We start from the raw sequence: 18,912 nt of genomic DNA on the forward strand, positions 1-18,912 counted from the left end.
AGCCGGTTCTGTGGGGTTCCAAAGCCCATGCCCCTTTCCAGCTCATTCCGCCAGGTCTCCTAGTCAATAAACTCAAGAAAATATAAACTAAAAAGCCTTTAAGAATGATGAGGAAGGACTATGGGAGACCGTTTATTTTGGAGTCAGCAAAATCTACGGGAATTTTTCCCGAAATACCTTCTGTGCATTCCTCTCTCTTCGTCTGGGTAGAATCATCTTGGCGATGGTGGTGATCTGAACCGAGACCCACGTCAATGTTGAATGGCAGAGCCCCAGGCCTCGGTGGCCCCTCTCTCCTCTGGCCACTCGAGGGGCACCCCTAGGTTTGCTCTAGGACCAAGTCCAGCTCCGGGCACACGGGTGACCCTCAGGGGACATTCGTGGGTGGATTTCATCCCCTGAAATCCCCTGAATGTCTCATTACAAACAGTGTGGAAGGGAGGGGACAAGGGAAGGTCACACGCCAGACAGTAGCACTCAGACAATCTGCTTCAACCAGTGAAGCTTCTCCAAGCTTGACCTGGACCAGCGTCCTCCACACGGACTCTCTCTCCTGTCCAAGGGTGAGCCTCCCATGAAAATTCTGTCCTGAGCCCCTCCTCCCTTGCACCCCCTCTGCTGCAGGTCAGGCCAATGAGGCAGTTAGGGATTTGCCCAAGAATCTGTGAAGAATTAGGAAGGTGCTTCCAGAAATCCGCGTGAAGGCCGCAGGATGAAGGCACGTAGCCTGCTGACCCCACACTGAGACCAAACAGTCTCGAAGGTAGAAAAGGCAGGGGGTTATGAGCCTCCGAAAAACGCTCTCCGAGCCTTGGAGCGCTACCTGCAGAGGGACCAGGCCCTGTGCTGGCAGTGATGGGGCTGCAAATCCCTGAAATATTTCCAGTTTAATGCCCTCCCTCGTGCCCTCCATGCCCTGTTGGCCGGGCACCAATAACTCACGTTGGGCCGTCTACTTTTCCTTCTTGTTGGGCCCTGCCAGCCACACTCTGCCAGGTAGAGCGGGCACCTGGAATGCACCTGCCGCCAAGAACACCACCCTCAGGACCGAGGAACACAACAAACCCAACCCAGACCACCTGCCACCAGGAACAAGAGTCCAACGTCCTCCTACTGACTCCCACTCCTCCCCTCATCACAGTCCCCTCGGTTAAAGGCCGGGATCCCCGACTCAGCTGCTAAGAACCATCCCCCCCGCCCCCCCCCCACCATTACCATCTCATTTCCAGAAACTCCCAGACCTCCCCCCAGGATCCTGCTTCCTGGATTCTCTGAACTTAGTTCAGACTATTCCTTCCTTCCTAACCCTTCTCTCTCTGGCCAGCAAATTGTGCTCTCGTTCCAGAACCAAACACCACCATGAGTCTTGCCTGCTGGTCTCCTTCCCCTGTTCACACCTTGCTTCCAGCACTGACTACAGGTCGCAGAGTGTCTGTCTGTCTGTCTGTCTGCCTCCCCAGCTCGGCCGTGGAGCCATCTCTGAATCCCAACTGTCCGATCAAGAACTGGCAAATCAACAGTGAGTGCTTTGGGGTTGAAATTACCCTCCAACTGCTTTACTATGAATTACAATATTCCCATAAACATGCCTTCTCCAACTTGAAAACTCAAGCAGCACTGGTCATTATTCAGAGCACGGGCATTTGGACACACACAGACCCGGGTCCCAGTTCCAACTCCATCACCTGCTAATGTCCCTGAGGATGGCACCATGGTTCAAGGCTCTTGTGTGACCTCGGGTAGACCTCACCGAGACTTCTCCATCCGATGCCTTGCTCAGAGCTGTCAGGAGGATTAAATGATTGCCTGGGGCCTAAACTTAGGAAGTGCTCAATAAGCGCTGGGTATCCATAATAATGACAAGAAGAACCAGAGGGCCAGCAGAGTGCAGACCTTGAGAAGGTGACTGGTTGGACTCTGGTTTCATTCAGTGCCCAGGGCAGAATACACAAGGATCCACATCAAACCTCTTCCTTCGAGAAATGTACGCGCTTGGGGACTGGGACTCAGATGCAGGACTCATGCGTTCCTATATTTAATAAATGTTTTGTGCCTGCTAAGTGCTGGGCTTGGAGAATACTCAGAACAAGAAAGTCTGCGTCTGAGCCCAGGGGGGTCCTGTCCTGAAGAAGAGATGCCTCTTTCTTGTACTGAGCTGAGGCCCTTTGTGCGCTGTGGGAGGGAGATTCCAGCCCTCCCGCACCGGGGCGCCCAGAACAGCCTCCAGAGGGCCGTGGGCAAGCCTGACACTCACCGCTCAGACCCTGCCCCGCTCTGCTCCCCTGACCTGCGAGAGTCCCCGAACGACCCGCGGAGCACAGACTCACGTGTGCGCTTATTAAGCAAGGCTCAATCGAAGCACCATCTTTTTTTTTTAATATGTTAAAAATAGCTTCTTATTTAAAGTAACTCTGTGGGGATGTTCAAAGTAAAAATGAAATTCACTCCATGGTCATTCTCAGAAAACCCCGGGGAATGTTTATATGTTAGCATTTGTAACAACATTGCCCAACGCTCTTAAAATTTAAAACAGATCCAAGCTCTCGCCCAGCCACCTGGGTCCCGTATACACACAACCACAATGATGGGGTCGGAGGACTCTCTGAGCCTCTTCAAAGCTAGGAACCAGACAGACACCACTGAGATGGCTGTGCCTTCTTCTTCTTCTTTTTTTTTTTTTTAATCATGTAAATGAGAAGAAATTCCTGCACAGAGACGCTCCAAAGCCAAAATCCTACAGCTGCTGTCTCTTTTGCTACCAGGAATTGAATTGAGAAATCTGATGAACTCCACTGCTTCTGAAGAAGTCACAGACACAGTGACACATCAGCCCAGCAGAATCTGCAAAACATTCCGGCATGGAGCACCACAACGTTCCTCCCTAAAAGCGAAAGGAAGCAAGGGAAAAGAAGAGACAGGCTTCAGGTCCCCCGGAAGTCTGGGAACCCGCTCGCCCTGACCAGAGCGAGCCCGCGCGGTGTTCACCGGGGGGGAGGTGGGCCCGGGGTGCAAAATTTAACACAGCACCGAAACACTCAGTCAGTAATATCGAGACTATTCCAACGCCCCATTTCAAAAATTGAAATTCCTGCAGAAAAATCCACGGCGAACCAAATATCACCATTTTAAATCAAGGCAGGATTGGTATGACTGACTTTTTCCTTTTGCTCCCAGGGCCAATATTCACTTGGGTCTCCTAAAGGGCTGTAGAGTTGCACCAGCCAGGAACCCCAGCCGGGGGAAGTGGGGGGCGGCTGCAGGAGAGAAAAGAAAGGAGCAAAGCATACTCACAGCTCAGCAATGTCGGTGAAAAACAACCTTTTGCTGAGTAATGCAGAAATGGATCTGAAACATATGGATTAAGTTCCTCCGAAAATAAACCCCATTTTTAAAGGAAAGGAAAAATACTTAGCCACTATGTTTGAGGTTTTCCTGAACCCAAACCTTTGGAAAATTAGCATACGAGTGAATTACTCAGTGCCTGTCACACAGTCAGCTTTGAAATAGGCTGCTCCTAAAACCACCAGTTTGCTTCAAAACATTTTTTTTTATTGCTTGCCCAAATCTGTTCCCCTACTCCCTCCTGGTGAGGTTCAGTCCTGTTATTTTTTACAGGAAGGAGAGAGCTTTGCACACCCGCTGTCAGCCTGGGAGGCTCTGGAGCCCTGGGATTGGGAGGCTCTAGGGGACCGACCGAGCTGGGAATAACTGTCCCCACCCCACAGCAAGGACCAGAGCCTGGAAAGAAGGCAGGTGAGCGGTGCATTGGGCTAGGAGCCGGACAGATGCCAAGGTGCCATCCTGCACCAGCTCTATACCCTCAGGCACTTGGGCTCCTGTGGCCCACCAGCAAACACCACTGGTCACCCCCAGACAGTTCTGTGGGATCTAGGGAACCAGGGTCACCTGCGCCAAGAATTCAGGGCGACATAGGAGCCAGCCTATGTCCAGCCCTAGCAAGCCAGGACAGGCCGAATCCCTCTGGTTTGGGAGTCAAGTCCAAAGTTCAGGGTGTTCCAGGGCCTGGGGTGATATGGTCTGAAGCGAAGACCTCTCTGGACGTGCGGCCAGCTGCCCCCAGATGGCGAGGCTGCGGGTCACCACCAGCCTGGCGGCCCTCCCTGACACTGCCTGCCTCAGCAGGGTGTCGGCCTGGCAGGCAAGACAGGCCAAGGGCAACTGTGGACGCCCACCCGGAGGGAAACGCCACCTCCCGCGCTCCTCCACTGGGGCTCCTCACAGAGGTGGCGGGGTCCTCTAAGTTCTCCAGACTGACCACGGGTCACTTTGATCACCTTAAATCAGCCATATGATTTTGCTTTTAGAGCTAGGTCTGCGCCCTGAAGGGGTTCTTCAGATTCCTTTCTCAGGACTAGGACCGCCCATCGGTGAGGACGGCGCTCTCTTTGGGTGTCGTCCCATTCACAGCATCAGTTTCCTCCTCCGTTAGAGGAGCTCTGTGAGAAGCGAGCAGGAGCCTCCCAGCTTGAACTAGAACCTTCCACCTCACCTGGGACCAGTGGGCTTTTCCATTTTTATACTTCTGACTTACCGCCCCTGCTCAAACCCACTTCCAAAACCTCCCACATTCAAATGTGTCTACTTTACATCAGTGAGAAAAGACAAGGACACAATTGTACAAAGGATACAATTTGTCGAGTCTTCTACCCTAGAAATAAGCTATGTTTCCTTCTTGCCAGCTTTTACAGGATCTGAAGAATCTTGGGAGAATAGATTGATAGACATGATTGGAAATAAAAAGCCCATTTTTTTTTGCAAGAAGCTCATGCCTCTCTTCACCTGCTGGGCTAGTCAGCTACATCTTGAGTCTTCTGAGCCAGCATCTGTCACAGATCCTTGCCCCTGGTAACCCACAGGTCCCATACTCGTTAGATAGTCACACACGGGATAATTCTGGTTTCATTTCACTGAAAATTGTTGACACAAAACCCAGCAAGACATCCAGAAGATGATGAAGACATAGCAAGACAAGCCACAATAATGCAAAGCTGACACTATGGGGTATGACTGCCAAAAGCAAAATGAAAATGATCCGAGGACAGAGGTTTTCAAACTGTGCTCCTTGGAACCCACAGAGCTCTGCAGAACCCCTCGGGGGCCTCAAGATAAAAACCCACTCTCAGCCACAGGCACTTTTTATCCGGTTTGTAAATGAGATTTAGTAAGATTTTGTTGGGAAAAAAAAATTATGATTAAAGTAATTTAAAATCCCGAGTCTATGAGACTAAAGGCACCAGCTGCTCAGAAGGACTCTCTTCGGCCAGGTACTTCCTGAGGCCTGGACGGGGCAGGGAGCGTATGCACCTGGGCAGGTAAGGAGCTTCATGCAGGTAAGAGGTTTAAGCCTCCCTGTGCTTCTGGATCTTTCCCTGTGGCCCTTTCTCTGTGTGCAACACCTTCTGAACTCCACTCCCCGAATCCCACCTTTGCCTCTTGGGAAAATCCCTATAAACTCCTGCTAACCCTTCCAGAAGCCCCGTATGCCCCCTCTTCTCAGGGAAGCTTCCTGGGACATCTTCTGGCTCCACCTGTCCCCATCCGGCCCCCTGCCCACCACTCCTCCTGACCCACGTGTCACAGTCCCCATCACACCACGTGGCAGCTTCCGACAGAGGTGGCTGGTCCCCCAGCTAGACCGTTAGCTCTGGAGGGTGGGGACCATTTCTTTAATCCTGCTCTCCTCCGCCGTGGCTAACAGAGCACCAGCAGGTGCAAGATGATCAAAACATTGTACTCAATTGTTTTTTCTGCTTCCAGATGTGGCGGCAGATGACAACGCAGTTGCACACCTCCGTCTTGGGCTGACAGTATGCATCTGTGATGCTCATCCCTACAGGGATGCCACGGGGGCGGGGGGCCTGAGGTTTGAATTTCATTTTAGGTTAAAAAAAAAGCTATGATTCTTAGAGTCAAGTAAAGTTGTCTAAATGTAAACATGCATTCTCTGTGTCTGGAACCAGAGTGAGATGAGACTCCCCAAGTGATCTCTTAATACCAGCAAAATTACATTCAGACGCCTCTGCCAGGCAAAGATAGATTGCCATTTGCACGATGGGCTTGCACTTAAAAGTAACTCGGTTCAGAGAGCTGGAAAATTTATTATGACAGGGAATAGGGGAACTCAAAGGGGTTCACGGTATTTAGTCTACTGATAAGACCGTTTAGGAGCAACAATAATTACCTCCAAGAATTTGAAGGGTCATTATAAGGTCATTAGGAGGACACAGGCCAGCTGGACCACATGCACTCAGACACCAGAAACTGACTTAAAATATACCACGACGAGATGAGCTAGGTTATACCCCCTGGCACCTCCCAAGGCGCTCAGTGGACCCGCGGCATCACCTGGGAGCTGGTTGGAAATGCAGATGCTCAGGCCCCACTCCACCTCACCCTGGACCGGCCAATCAGAGCTTGTGTCTTAACAAGCTCCCCTGGGATGCGTTTGCATATTCAAATTATCGGGGCACTGGCCAGTGTGCATGCCTCGGTCCTGGGCCCATGGCTTAGAGCCAACAGCAGGAACTCCTGACCCCAGACAGGACCGAAGAGTGCAGGAGGCTCCCAGGGGAAGCCCGCAGCCCTCCTGCCCCCCTGCGATGTCCAGGATCAGGAGAAGCAGAAGTCTGGCCCGGATCCTTTACATGGCAGACGGACCAGCTTCTCGACGCGCCTTCCCCATAACACAAAATGCCCAATGGCTAAGCTCTTGTACAGGCAGAGCTGAGAGAAACATACAGGGTTTTCAAAAGCAGTTGTCTGGCCAAAGCACTTTAAACCCAAGCTATATCTAAATCTGTCCCGTGGCTGCCCTTGCAGGAGATTCAAAGATAACACCTCAGCAATTTCCCAATGCAGGAGCCAGGCTGTCGGAGCTGGAGAGGGAAACCTCCTCCCAGGGAGCACCAGGGGGCGGGGGTGGCCGGCTGCGCTCCCCAGGGCTCACCCACCTGCAGGGGCTGGGAAGGGGAGGGTGGACCTGTGTGCCCGGAGCCACGCCGAGCCTGGAGAGGGGCCCTCGAAAACATCAGGGCAAGGGGAGAGGGGCAACTCCTCTCTCTCTGGGTGGGAAAGTGTGTTTCCTGGCACGGAGGGTACAAAGCAGAAAGCAAATGTATATTTGATGACATTTCTCTGCATGCAGCCTCCCTTCTGAAGAGCCAAGTTTGAACAGAGCCTGGCACAACAGCAAACCGGGGCCAAGGAAAGGAGGAGGGAACCGACCAGAGAGGCTAGGATGGCCCCTGGAGGGAGTGGGCTGGGGCAGAGGTGCAGGTCCCTGCCATAGCCACCCGAGGCCTGCCCAGTTCAACAAAGTTTCCATGGGCCAGGCTCTTGGGAAAGGAGGCTCAGGGCCCAAGGGAAACTGGTCGAAAAGGGACTCAGCCCTGAGAAATGTCCCTCTGTACCTATCACCACTCCGAACTCCTACTAACCTAACGGGATATAAGAGAGCAGGATATGTGATCCCTTCCTATTCACTGTTCAAAGGAAACCAAGTTGCTTCCACACACCAGGAAAAATCTAGCACAAGGAGATAACTGATGCGTTACTCTGACGAGATCAAATATCTGGGTATCTGCCATCGTGTGGACAGAGAGATGTCGCCAGGTGACGGTTCACGGATATGGGGTCTTGGGGATGCAGCCCATACACATAACTCTGTTCCTCTTAAGAACCCAGCCCACACACTTGCATTTCTCTCTGGAGCTATGACTACAAATGCAATTATTCTACGTGCTTGCCACTCTGCTGGGACCATAGAGGGGGTTACTCAAGCAGCGGGGTTCAGAGAAGGCTAAGCATAACTGAACGCACCCCTCTCATCCTTCTGGCCCTGCCCTGATCGCCGCTCTTGCCGTCTGACCAGCCCGTCCCAGAGACTCAGACGCTGCTGCAGGACGCAGAGAGTGCCCCGGGGCCCATGGAGTCCCCTGCCACCTCCTGTACCAGGCCCTCCCCTCACTGGTCCTGACTCCAAGGGTGTGCAGGAGCTCAGGTGCCTTCCTACCAGAAAGTGGCGTGTGCTGGAAACCGGAACCTGCGTGGACTCCAGGGGAGAAAGCCAGGGCTTCAAGGTCAGCCGGGGTCCAGCCTCTCACTCCATTCACACCACCGGCGGATGGAACTCACAGGAAGACTCCCAGCATCTGTGCACTGCATCCTTGAGCTCCACGCCTTTCAGATGGAGGGAGCTAAGATGACTTCTGATCTACTAAGGAAAAAAAATAGATGGAAAAAATCTAAGAGCCCTAGAATGTGAAACTGGCGGAAACATACATGCACGTGCACATACACACTTTTTTTGGGGAAAAAAAATTCTAAGTGTGTGATTGGGCCCATTATAATTCCATTATCCAAATATCATGGTATTAGTGATTTCTACCAGACAGAACCCCAAATGCAGAGCTGAAGGGACTCTTCAAATCCAGCTGGGACCCAGTAAGTGGCCAATGCTCCGGGCAGAGCTGTGTCCTAGTCAGGACGTCACAGCCAAGCGGGGCTCCACCATGAACGGATGGGCTGCTTCCTGCATGGTAAGGACCACACATGGGCTTCCGAGACAAGGTGCTGCCTGGAGCAACGAACCCTCACTCCACCCTGCAGCAATCCAGAAATGGGGACCATGGAGGCCACTCCCCATGCAGACCCAAGAAAAATCCCCTCCCTACCCCAGCAAGACAAGGAGGGCTTTTGGAAGATCCTGCATTCTTTCGAGAGAAGGCTCAGGAAGAATTAATCCTCAAATCTGGAGGGCGATGATAATATTTTGAAAATGACTTACTTTATTTTTCTTCCAAGTGGTGCAGGTGAGAAACACAGGGCCTGATCTGTCACACAAAAATTCTCCCGTTTATCTCCGAACACCCTTTCCGTTGGCCCTGTGATCAACTTCAATGCTTTCGTGAATTTCATCCACAAGTTCTCCAACATGGACACCGAGTTGGAGACGGAGTCCCTGTCAAACAGTTGCTGGTTAGTGGGGAGAGCAGATGGCTGAGGCTTCAGAAGAAATGCACAACTATCTTTGACAAATACGTGTAATCGCTACCATTTTAAGAGCATACTCTGTGCTCAGTGAGGGGCTAAGTGCTTTATCCTGGGCCACTTCAGTTCTCATCAGCAACTCTGCCAGGGAGAGCAGGTGCTCCCATGCTATAGGAAACAGGCACCCTTCTCCAGTGACTTTCACAAAATCACACACGCTGCCTCAAAAAAAAAAAAAAAAAAAAAGGATGCTTGTTTTTACTCCCCAGAGACCTCCATCAGTCACACGCAGAATCAGACCTTGGACATTCCTTGCAATTTTAAAATAGGGGAAGATACACCCTTCTGTATGGGTGCAGAGGGAAAAAAGAAGAGCCCCTGCCCATGCCATTTATCAGGGAAAGGAGATGTGTAATTTGCACAGAGGAACCCCTACAGGTTCTCCCCTCCCTGTTTCCAAGCAACCAACTTGAAAAAGCATCAACTGGGCTCAAGAGGAACCTTTGGGAGCGTCTTTAAGAGTGTTCTGCATGGTGGAGAAAACAATTAGGATCAGAAAACAGTAGAGTTGCTTTTGCAAATGCATCCGAACACATCCTCTATAACTTGTTCTGTTGGATTCTTCTCCATCCCGTCTCTGTGACTCTGAAACTAATATCTCTTCCCACTACCAAATTTTCTAAATAAGGTAATAAAAGGTAACCTGGCCCCATGCTGTGTACAGAAAGCAGTCTGAGCAGTCCCTAATTAGGTCTGGCATGATCTCACTGCCTCAGTCGGTTGCTCAGGCGTCACACATTTAGAACACCTCTGAAGGGCCCCACGGTGCTACAGAAAAGCCAGGGACCCCCTCCCGCCACACACCATGCCAGAGGTCCTGCAGGGAGCTCAGCTGCAAGTTGACCTAGGACCCCATCACCAACCACAGGCTCCCTTTTTTCCTCCTGAGTGGTTCATGTGGCCTTGGGACAGGTTACGATGGGCTCTCAAAAACTAGCTGTCCCTCTCCTCCCGCTCTGCGCCCCAACACCTGGAGTCTGGGAATGCACGCGACTTCCCGAGACCCGGGGCCGCAGACCCGGAGTGGAGGAAGTGGCTGGGAGCTGTCCATGGTGGCGCCGCGCCTGGGCACGCAAAGCCGCCGGCTTCCAGCCCCCGGGCGCGCCCGGCATCAGTCTCCAGACCGCCGGAATGGAGAGCCTCGCTCCCAGGCTCACCATCTCCGGGACTGGGGCTGCAGCCAGGCACTGGCTCATACATCAAAAGATTACTTTCAAAAGAGAGTTCTCACCTGTGGGCAACGTTGGCTGCGCGGAGAAAGACTCAGGACCTCAAACCGGGCTGCTGGAGGCGCGCCTGGGACGGCCGTGGTGGTTTCGACCCTTGGAACGGCGGCGGTCGCTGAGAGCTGAGAGTCTGCGGCTGAAGACCTCGGGCGCACTGAGCTCCTTTCTCAAGAGCACATGCGTGCCGCCGGGCCCATTCCAGGAGGTCTCTGGCCCTCGTTCCCAGAGCGGCGAGCTGGAGACCTGGCCAGAGCCCTGGCTCGAACTCCGCACTCCGCCAGGTCTTTAACCTAATTTAACCCTTCTTGGAGCCGACGTCCCTTGCCAGGCACCACCGAACCCTCTCCCAGCAATGCCGGGTTTGGAGTCTCAGTCTAAACATCAACAGGGGCCGTCATGTCTATTAACATTTAATTGCACCCACACCCACCCACCCACACACACACACGCCGCGCGCCCCAGCACGTCGCTGGGGAGCCCCGCGCTCCGCGGGAGTGCGGGAGCCGGAGGCAGCGGGAGGCCGAGGGGAAACCAGAGCAAAGACGGTGCGGGGCCGGAGCAGCAGGGCGCAGACCTGTTGCCAGGCGCACGCCCACTAGCGCGCAGTGTGAGCCGGCTCCCCGGCGGCGGGACTCCGCGACCTGGCCCTCAGAGCGGTCCCTCATCGGCAAGCCACTGTCCCGGGCGCAAGACTCCCCCTCCCTCAGCCACTGAGAAGGGGGGGCTCTACGGAAAGCAGCCCCCCCACATACACCACTGGACGCGCTCCGGGGACGCCGGCGCCCCCGGCACCTGCGGCTTGCAAAAGATCACACGATCTCGGAGAAATCTCCCAGAGGACAGTGACAGGGCCGTGTGCCCGTCAACAGACGCCCGGCCGGACGGACAGACAGACCGACAGAGACGGACCGCAGAGCACAGAGTGGACGGACTGACAAGCCGAAGACGGGTAACGTTTTCCCGGGACCAGTGGAGGCGCCGGCCCCGCGTTCTTCCCTCCCCTCCGAGGCTCGGGCAGTCCGCGCAGCCTGGCGCGCCGGCCCGGCCCTCTTACCTCGCGGTCGGGAGCCGAGGCGGCGGCACGTCCCGCGGGCCAGGAGCGCGGCGGCCGGGGCGGGTCCGGTGGCACAGCGACGGGCTCCGCGAGCTCCGGGGACGTGGGCCGGCAGAGGGGTGGCTCGTCCGAAAAAGTGGGGCTCCGCGCGCGGCCGCGCTCTGCCCGGGATGCCCCCGCGCCTCTCGCGCCCGCCAGCCCGGCCCCACTGGCCCCGCTGCGCTCTGCTCGCGTTCGGCTCGCGCTCCCGGCGCCCGCCCGAGCGGCGGCTTTTATAGCGCGCGGCGGCTCTCGGCGCAGCGCCGGCCGGGCTGGCTCCTCCCCGGGGCCCCAGACGCCCGCCCCCGGCCGACCGCCCCTCGCCGAGGTGGGGCGGGGGCCCGCGCCCCGTCCGGCCCCGGGCGGGCTCTGGCGGCCGCTCTGGGAGGCGCAGACCCGAGCCCGCCGAGCCGGGGCGCGTGGCGAGCCGACCGCCGCAGCCGGGTGAGGGCGCTGGAGCCCAGGGCGCGGCGAGCCGCCGGCGCGAGTTCTCGGCCGCCGGGGGCTCGGTGGCCGGCGCGGGCTCAGGACCCCGCTGCGGGGGACAGGCGCTGGAGGGGAAAGTCCTGCGCCTGCCAGCCTGACCGCGACGTGGGGTTCAGGGCTGTTAGGTCTCCGGGTCTTTTTTTTTTTTAACTTATCAAAAAAGAGTGGCCTTGGAGAAAGGTCCTGGTATGGGGGACCCAGTGTTTCTCCAAGAGCAACATGTTCAAAGAGAACTCCGTTCGCAACCAGAGTCAGACACCCCAGGTTATGTGGCTGCAGACTAAGGTCTTAACCTCTCTGGGTGCCAGTGTCCTCATCAGGGAAATGGGTTCTGTGATGCTTCCTCCCGGGACTGGTAGGATGATTGAAATGAGGTGGTAATAATACAGATACCTAGCACATAGTAGGCGCTCAGTAAGTTAGAATCTTTCCGGCATTGTTCTCTTTAACTGCACGGACCAAGGTCCTGGGGTCAGAGCACACAGGTATGACTGTTGTAGATAGTTCCCTGCTTGAGGAAAGTGCAAGTAGAAAGAGCCCGTGACAGGTCCCTGGGGCACCTGGAGTCTTCTCTCCATTCTGCCACTAACTTGCTGGGTGACCCAGCGTCATCTACTCCCCCTCTCAGGGTCTCTGTTTGCTTGTTGTTTGTAAAATGAGGGCTTTGATACCAGTTCTCCACCTGGTCCACTTTTTTGTTGGAGTTTACAACTCAGCCCTTTCACCTGGCTAGCTGGAGCCTCCTAGAATGTTCATTTCTTCCTTCCTTCCAGCCAGCACCCTGTGAGAACCAACTCTGCGGGCAAGGTCCTCATTCTAGGCGCTCCATCAGCCCCATGAATACACCGCCCCATGAATCCACCGCCAAGGGATAGTCAGGCAGAAGCTGCTGGAACCTGTTTCTGTCTTCAGAGCTGGGACAGAGCCCTGATTATTTGGCTAAACTAGGGAAGCCCTGCATTCCTCTCCAGGCCCTTACCAGAAAGCTGGTCTTTACCCTCACTGGGGTCAATTAGAATCCTCAGCCTTTCCTTGACTCCTTGAAAGGTAGCCAGCTGGGTCTTATGGCAAGCATCCCTCCCCCACCTCTCCTTTCCAGCACACCTAGATGGGACCCGCCTATGTACCCTCCTCACCATACCATAATTTCTGGTTCCTTCCCTTCCTTAAGGAGGAACCCCAGACACCAGGACCCACAAACACCTGGAGGAAGCCTGGCTGAGCATCTGGCCACGCAGAGAAAGGTCAGCTTTGAATCAGCCCCACTCCCGTCAGCAGACAGTAGATCTGAGGCCTGCAGGGCATGTGCTCTCTGCTGAGGGGCCTGCTCTGCACACACTGAGACACAAACAGGGAAAAAAGACTCTCGTCTGGTGATGGGCCCGGAGAATGACTTAGTCATGTTTTCTCGAAGCACAGAAAAACCCAGCACATTCCTCTGGTATCCGGCTTTCTTTATCACAGACCCATGCCCAGGGGAGAAAGTGAGGCTGATGGATTGCAAACAGGCTCCACATATCTGAACTCAGGCTTGGCCCAGCTCCATCGGCCCTTCCAGTCGGCATGTGGTGGACGCCTTGCGCAGGGCGACCCTTTGTGGCCCAGTGTCAGCAGCGTTCGTCTGGTGGAGTGCCTACCAGACTTGCCTCGATGCTCAAGAAGGGCTGTGCTGGCTTTCCGGTTCTTATCAGAATCCCCGGGGAGAGTCTCCAGACAGAAGAAGTGGTGTTACCCCACCCAGAAAGCCTGCGCTTTTGCCTCAGGTGGAGGTGAGATGCAGCCGCTCAGCCACATCCTGAGGACTGAACGGCCTGTGGGCTCATGGCTCCCACAGGCTGCCCGAGTCCAGCATTCTCAGTCGGCTGGTGGGGTGCAAGCCTGTCCCTCAGAGTGGAAGTCACTGCCGTCCACCTGCTGACCAGCAAAGCCCGTCCCTGGCCTCACAGCAGCCTCCCCGTGAGAAAGGCTGGCCACACCTGTGGCTCCGTCCCCCAAGCCTCCAGACGAGGTTTTCCCAGGAAAACGGCAGGCTGACCCAAAGAAGGGGAGCATGGGGGAGGGGGACCCCACAAAAAAATCAAACCGCCGGCATCCCATTCCTGGGAGAAGAGGCTCGCGAGCCACGGGCGTACTTAATTTCCACCAACAGGGGTCGCCCTTGGACACCAAGCCTGAAGCTGGCTTGGGAAAAAGGGAAACTCCCAGCCTGCGCCCTGGGGCCTGATTTCCAGGACTAATAGCAGCTCAATTCCTGTTTTGTTGCAGGCAGATGAGGTTGCCCAGCCAAGAAGAGACAAGTCCTTAATTTTTCTGGTGAGTGGAGGTCTGTGTTGGAATTTGGGACGGGAAGTCTTAGAACAGGGGCCAACCACTTGCAAGCTCTGAACATGGATTTCTACATCTCTCTCTCCAAACTCATCATTATTGCCATAGAGAAGGAACATTCTTTCCCGTGTTTTTTAATATCTGACATACTTGCGTGTCAGATGTGATGTTTTCACATCACGTACTTCTTTTTCCTGAGTGCAAAGATTATGTGTGTTCTTTGCAGGAAAAAAAAAACTTGGAAAATTCAGAAAATGGACAAAGGAGAGATCACCTCATTGCCAACCTAATGTGTGTATATTACCAAAAGTTTGAAAAATACAGAAAAGCACAAAGGAAAAAAAAAACACTGCTACTCAAAGATCATCTGTTAACTTGCAGTAGACAGCCAAATATTCTTCCACGTATAAGTTACATAGATGCACGAATGTGTATGTGTAAGTTTTCTGTAAGTAGTTCACTGTTTAGCCCAAAATCCTTTTTCTCCAGCAGCTTGCACATCCTAGAGGGCAAGAGCCGAGTCCCCCAAGTTCACTCCTTTACCTACAGCAGCCCCTAGGGTGTCCTGCAGAGAGCCTATCCCTATGGAGGAGGCATTTACATTGTGAATGAATGGATACACAGAGAAGATTTTCAATTAAAATAATATAATGTACTTAATGGGAAAAGAAACCCAAATGGTTCATAAACATTTGAAAAGAGGCTCAACTTTGCACATAAACAAAGAAATGCAAATTAATGCTACACTGAAATACCTATTGGATTGGCAAAACTCCAGAAGTTTGATGTTATTGCCTTTGTCGGGGATCTGGTGAGAGTGGAGAACAGACCTTGCCTCCGAACATTGCTGAGGAAAGCTTAAACTGGTATAATCTGAGGACAGTTTGCCAAGATTTATGAAAATGTATATTTGACTCAGCAATTCCACTCCCAGGAATTAATCCTATAGACGTATTTGCACAATGCATGAAATGACGTGTACAGAGTTCTACACAGCAGCTCTACTTGTAATAGTACGAAACTGGGAACAGCCGAAACGCCTAGTAATAAAGCTAATTAAATTATGTTACATCCGTGCAGTGGAATACTATGCAACTATTTTTTAAAAAGAATAAGAATACATTTTATATACTAAAATAAAAAAAATTGGGGCACCTGGCTGGAAGAGCATGTGATTCTTGATATTGGGGTCATGAGCTCGAGCCCCATGTTGGGTGTAGAGATTGCTTAAATAAATAAATAAACTTTAAAAAAATAAAATAAAATAGGGGCGCCTGGGTGGCTCAGTCAGTGAAGCGTCTGCCTTCGGCTCAGGTCATGATCCCAGGGTCCTGGGATCCAGCCCCACGATGGGCTCTCTGCTCAGCTGGGAGTCTGCTTCTCCCTCTGCCTCTGCCCCGCCCCCCGCTCGTGCTCTCTCTCTCTCTCTCAAATAAATAAAATCTTAAAAATAAATAAATAAATAAATATATATATAATAATTAAAAATTCAAGTGTGAAGCAATGTATACAGCAAGCTACCATTTGCACAAAAGAAGGGAAAAAGGACATATGTTTGCATTCACTTATAGATGCTTGAGAAATCATCTAGAATGATACACAACAAACTAACAACATGGTTTCCTGTCTGTTCTGGTGGTGGTTTTGGTGGGCGTAGGAAGATGAAAGACAGGAATGGGAAATAGACTTTTCCTTGTATGAGTGTTTGTACCTTTTCATTTTTGAACCAAGTATAAATTTATTACCTAGGAAAAAATCAATTGCTTCTCCCTGTTTGCTCAGCACACCAAATACGCTCCAGCCTGAGGCCCTTTGTCCTGGCTGTTCCTTCTGCCTGAAACGCCCTTCCCACACCCTGCCCCTTGCCAGAATTCTGCGAGACCCCGTCCCTGACTTAATTCGGGTGTTGGCTCAAAAATCACGGCGAGAAAGTTCTTTTCCATCCTCCTACATACTTAGTCTCCATCACCATCACTCCCAGCCCATCCCCTTACCTTGACTTATTTTCCTTCTCTTTTTCCTATCTCAGTTGTCCCTCTACCACTGGAGTATGAATGCCGGTGGGTCAGAAATACATTCATTTTATAAGCTGCCGTCCCCCTGTGCCTAGAACAGGTGTCTCCATAGAAGAGTAGGCACTCCATAACTGTCTGTTGACTGAATAAACTTTGATTACTTCATTATAGCATCTGTTTTACAGTAACACATTGACAGTGGGTGGATATAGTAAACATTATTTGTCGTCAATCCTTAGACGTTTGGGATCTTTCTCCAAAGATCAGCTAAGTCATTTCAACTCCATAACGGCAGCACCGTGACTGCATTTCAGGAAAATTAGGGCACCACTCCAAAAGGCCTCCTCATCTCTTTTCTGCATGGAGAACAAGAAGCCACCCTTCAAGACTCAACACAAACGTTGCTGCCGTGGGGATATCTCTTCTAATCTCTCCCACCCTGAGTCCTCATGGAAGCCAGTCGAGAATTCTGTCCTAGGAGCACAGCAGTGCGCATGCCCCTCTCTTCTCTGCCCCCCCACCTCCGGCACAGATGCATCTCACCCATCTCTCTGTCCCCCGGGGCTAGTGCCAGGACAGACTGAGGGAATGCTCAGTAGACGCCCAAGTCAATAAAGGACATTTCTCCCCTGAGATTTATACAATACGCCCAAAGAGAAAGCCCCCGCATGAAGAATAAATATAAACCACACTGTTTCAGTAGTCCGTGTAATTCCTAGACAACCTAGAAGTGCATTTGCTAACACCCTTAGCTACAACGGCACCCTTCGTGGTTTCTATGGCAACATACCAAGCACACTGATCACTTTTTATGATGCCACAGAACCTCTGTCTTCTTTCCCAAAGTATAGAAAGTGCACCCGTGTACGGATGGACTGTGTTTGACCCGTCACTAGTGAGTCTCCGTTCTTGAGCAACTGCCTTCCCTTGGATCGCCTCTTGGACAGAAAGGAAGGGGCTGGACTCATCCGGCTGTTGTGGACTGAATGCCTGAGCTCCAGGGTTGCAGGTGTGCTTCCTGTGGCCCACGAGGTGTGTGGATGTGTCATAAAAATGTGACTGCCTCCCCAGGACACCGCTTCCTGTCTTGCTTCACGCCCCGTCCCCCCCCGCCAATGCACTCACAATGTCTGCAGGTGTCAGGGGGTGTCGGCACCTCGACTAAGTCCAACTGCTTGCATGGGGTGTTGAAGGAAGATGTCGTCACTGGATATCTGAAGCAAAAAGCTGGATCCATCGCTTGCTAAGCAATGCACACAGCAAATGCTCATCTTGTATAGAGTGGGAAGTGTGGGGCTCAGGGATTTGTGGATTCTTACCAGTGGGAGTTTTCAGGGATTAAGTGACCTTTTGCAAAGGAAGCTCGGTCCCTTGGAGCAAGGCTGTTGCCGATTGGCCTTCAGAAGCTGTGTACTAACTGAAGGAAGTTGTCACTGATGGATTGGGACAGCTTTAAAACCTGTGCTCCTGCTTACTGGTTGTTGGGGCCAAAAACAGTAAGTGTTTTCTCAAATGGGGAGTATAGGAACTATTCTCAGTAGGACCCCTTTTTCATTTAAATGTCAAATAACCTAGCTCAGAGGTTTTCAAATGTGAACATGAATCAAATCAGATCACCCACAGGGCTTGTTAAAACGGACTACTGAGTCCCCCGCACCCCCCCTGCCCAACCCTGCCAGTGTTTCCGATTCAGCAGGTCTTGGGTGGGTACCAAGAATTTGTACTTCTAATGAGTTCCCAGGTGAGGCTGACCGCTACAGGTCCAGAGACCACACTTTGAGAACCACTGGTCTAGCACAATAGGATTTGTGCTTATTTGTCGGTTTAAAAAATACTTAACAGTAAAATACCACTGAGTCTAAGAATTGGGTAAATGGATTTGTAAAACAGTTATTAATAGCAGCCACATGTGGAAAATAATGGTAAATATATAAGAGAAACAGAAGAGTTACTCCATCGACAGATAAAGAAAGGTCAGAAAGTAAGAATTTCGGGACATAGCCCAGTAAAAGGTGCCATTTCCCCCCATATGCTCCCAAGAGGCTTTTTACTAACATTCTATTCCTCCCGATGGTAATAGCTAGTGTTTTGGGGGAGCTCAGTATGTTCCAGGCTTCTATAATCCTCACATTAACATTACGAGGGAAGTACTAAACCATCCGTATTTTGCGGGTGAGGACACGGAGACACAGACAAGTGCAGTGCTGTCCCTGTGACCCACAGCTAGGAGCTGGTGGCAGGAACATTCAAGCGTCCGGCAGACGGGCTCGACAGGTGGATGACGAACCACTCCCCCTTCACCCGCTCGGAAACCTAAATGCTTGATTCCCTTACTCACATCCGCGGCATGTCTCTTGTTTCTTTCATGACACGTACCATGGCCAGATTATTTTTATTTGTTCACCTGTTTTTGGTCTGTTTCCCCACCTAGAATATAAGCTCTTGGAGGATAGGGGCTTGGAGTCTTCGCTGCTGCATCCCCAGAGCCAAGCTGGGCAGAGCGTTTGGGGTCACAAATGTTGTGGAAGGAAGAACAAATGGATGGATGAGTGAATTCTGTACATCATCCAGCTTGAAGGATGAGATCTGATTGAAAGAGTATCTATGATATTTTATTTTTTTCTAGTGGCCACTAATTATGCCCTGAGTGGTCTTGTTTTTCAGAGACGCCCTCCTGAGTCTCGCACTGGGAGGGACA

The 18,912-nt window shown here is 52.3% G+C and overlaps 1 protein-coding gene across 3 annotated transcripts in view; it reads right to left on the bottom strand.

The window, feature by feature from the left end:
- Positions 1–11,552, bottom strand: part of CEMIP (cell migration inducing hyaluronidase 1) — a 134,465-nt gene extending 122,913 nt beyond the window's left edge. For 2 of the 3 annotated variants that reach the window (XM_031017660.2, XM_031017659.2), the window contains exons 1-3: positions 10,301–10,869; positions 8,807–8,980; positions 8,033–8,236 (exon numbers count right to left, since the gene is read on the bottom strand). The gene's annotated coding sequence lies outside the window, so the exon portion shown is untranslated. Of the gene's footprint in view, positions 1–8,032; positions 8,237–8,806; positions 8,981–10,300; positions 10,870–11,349 lie in introns of those variants that run through there. The other variant, XM_006746851.3, reaches the window with a different exon arrangement.
- Between the last annotated feature and the right edge of the window lie 7,360 nt (positions 11,553–18,912).

Source organism: Leptonychotes weddellii, chromosome 9, assembly GCF_054177405.1.
Source record: "Leptonychotes weddellii isolate Sample4059 chromosome 9, ASM5417740v2, whole genome shotgun sequence".
Classification (NCBI taxonomy): Eukaryota; Metazoa; Chordata; class Mammalia; order Carnivora; family Phocidae; genus Leptonychotes; species Leptonychotes weddellii.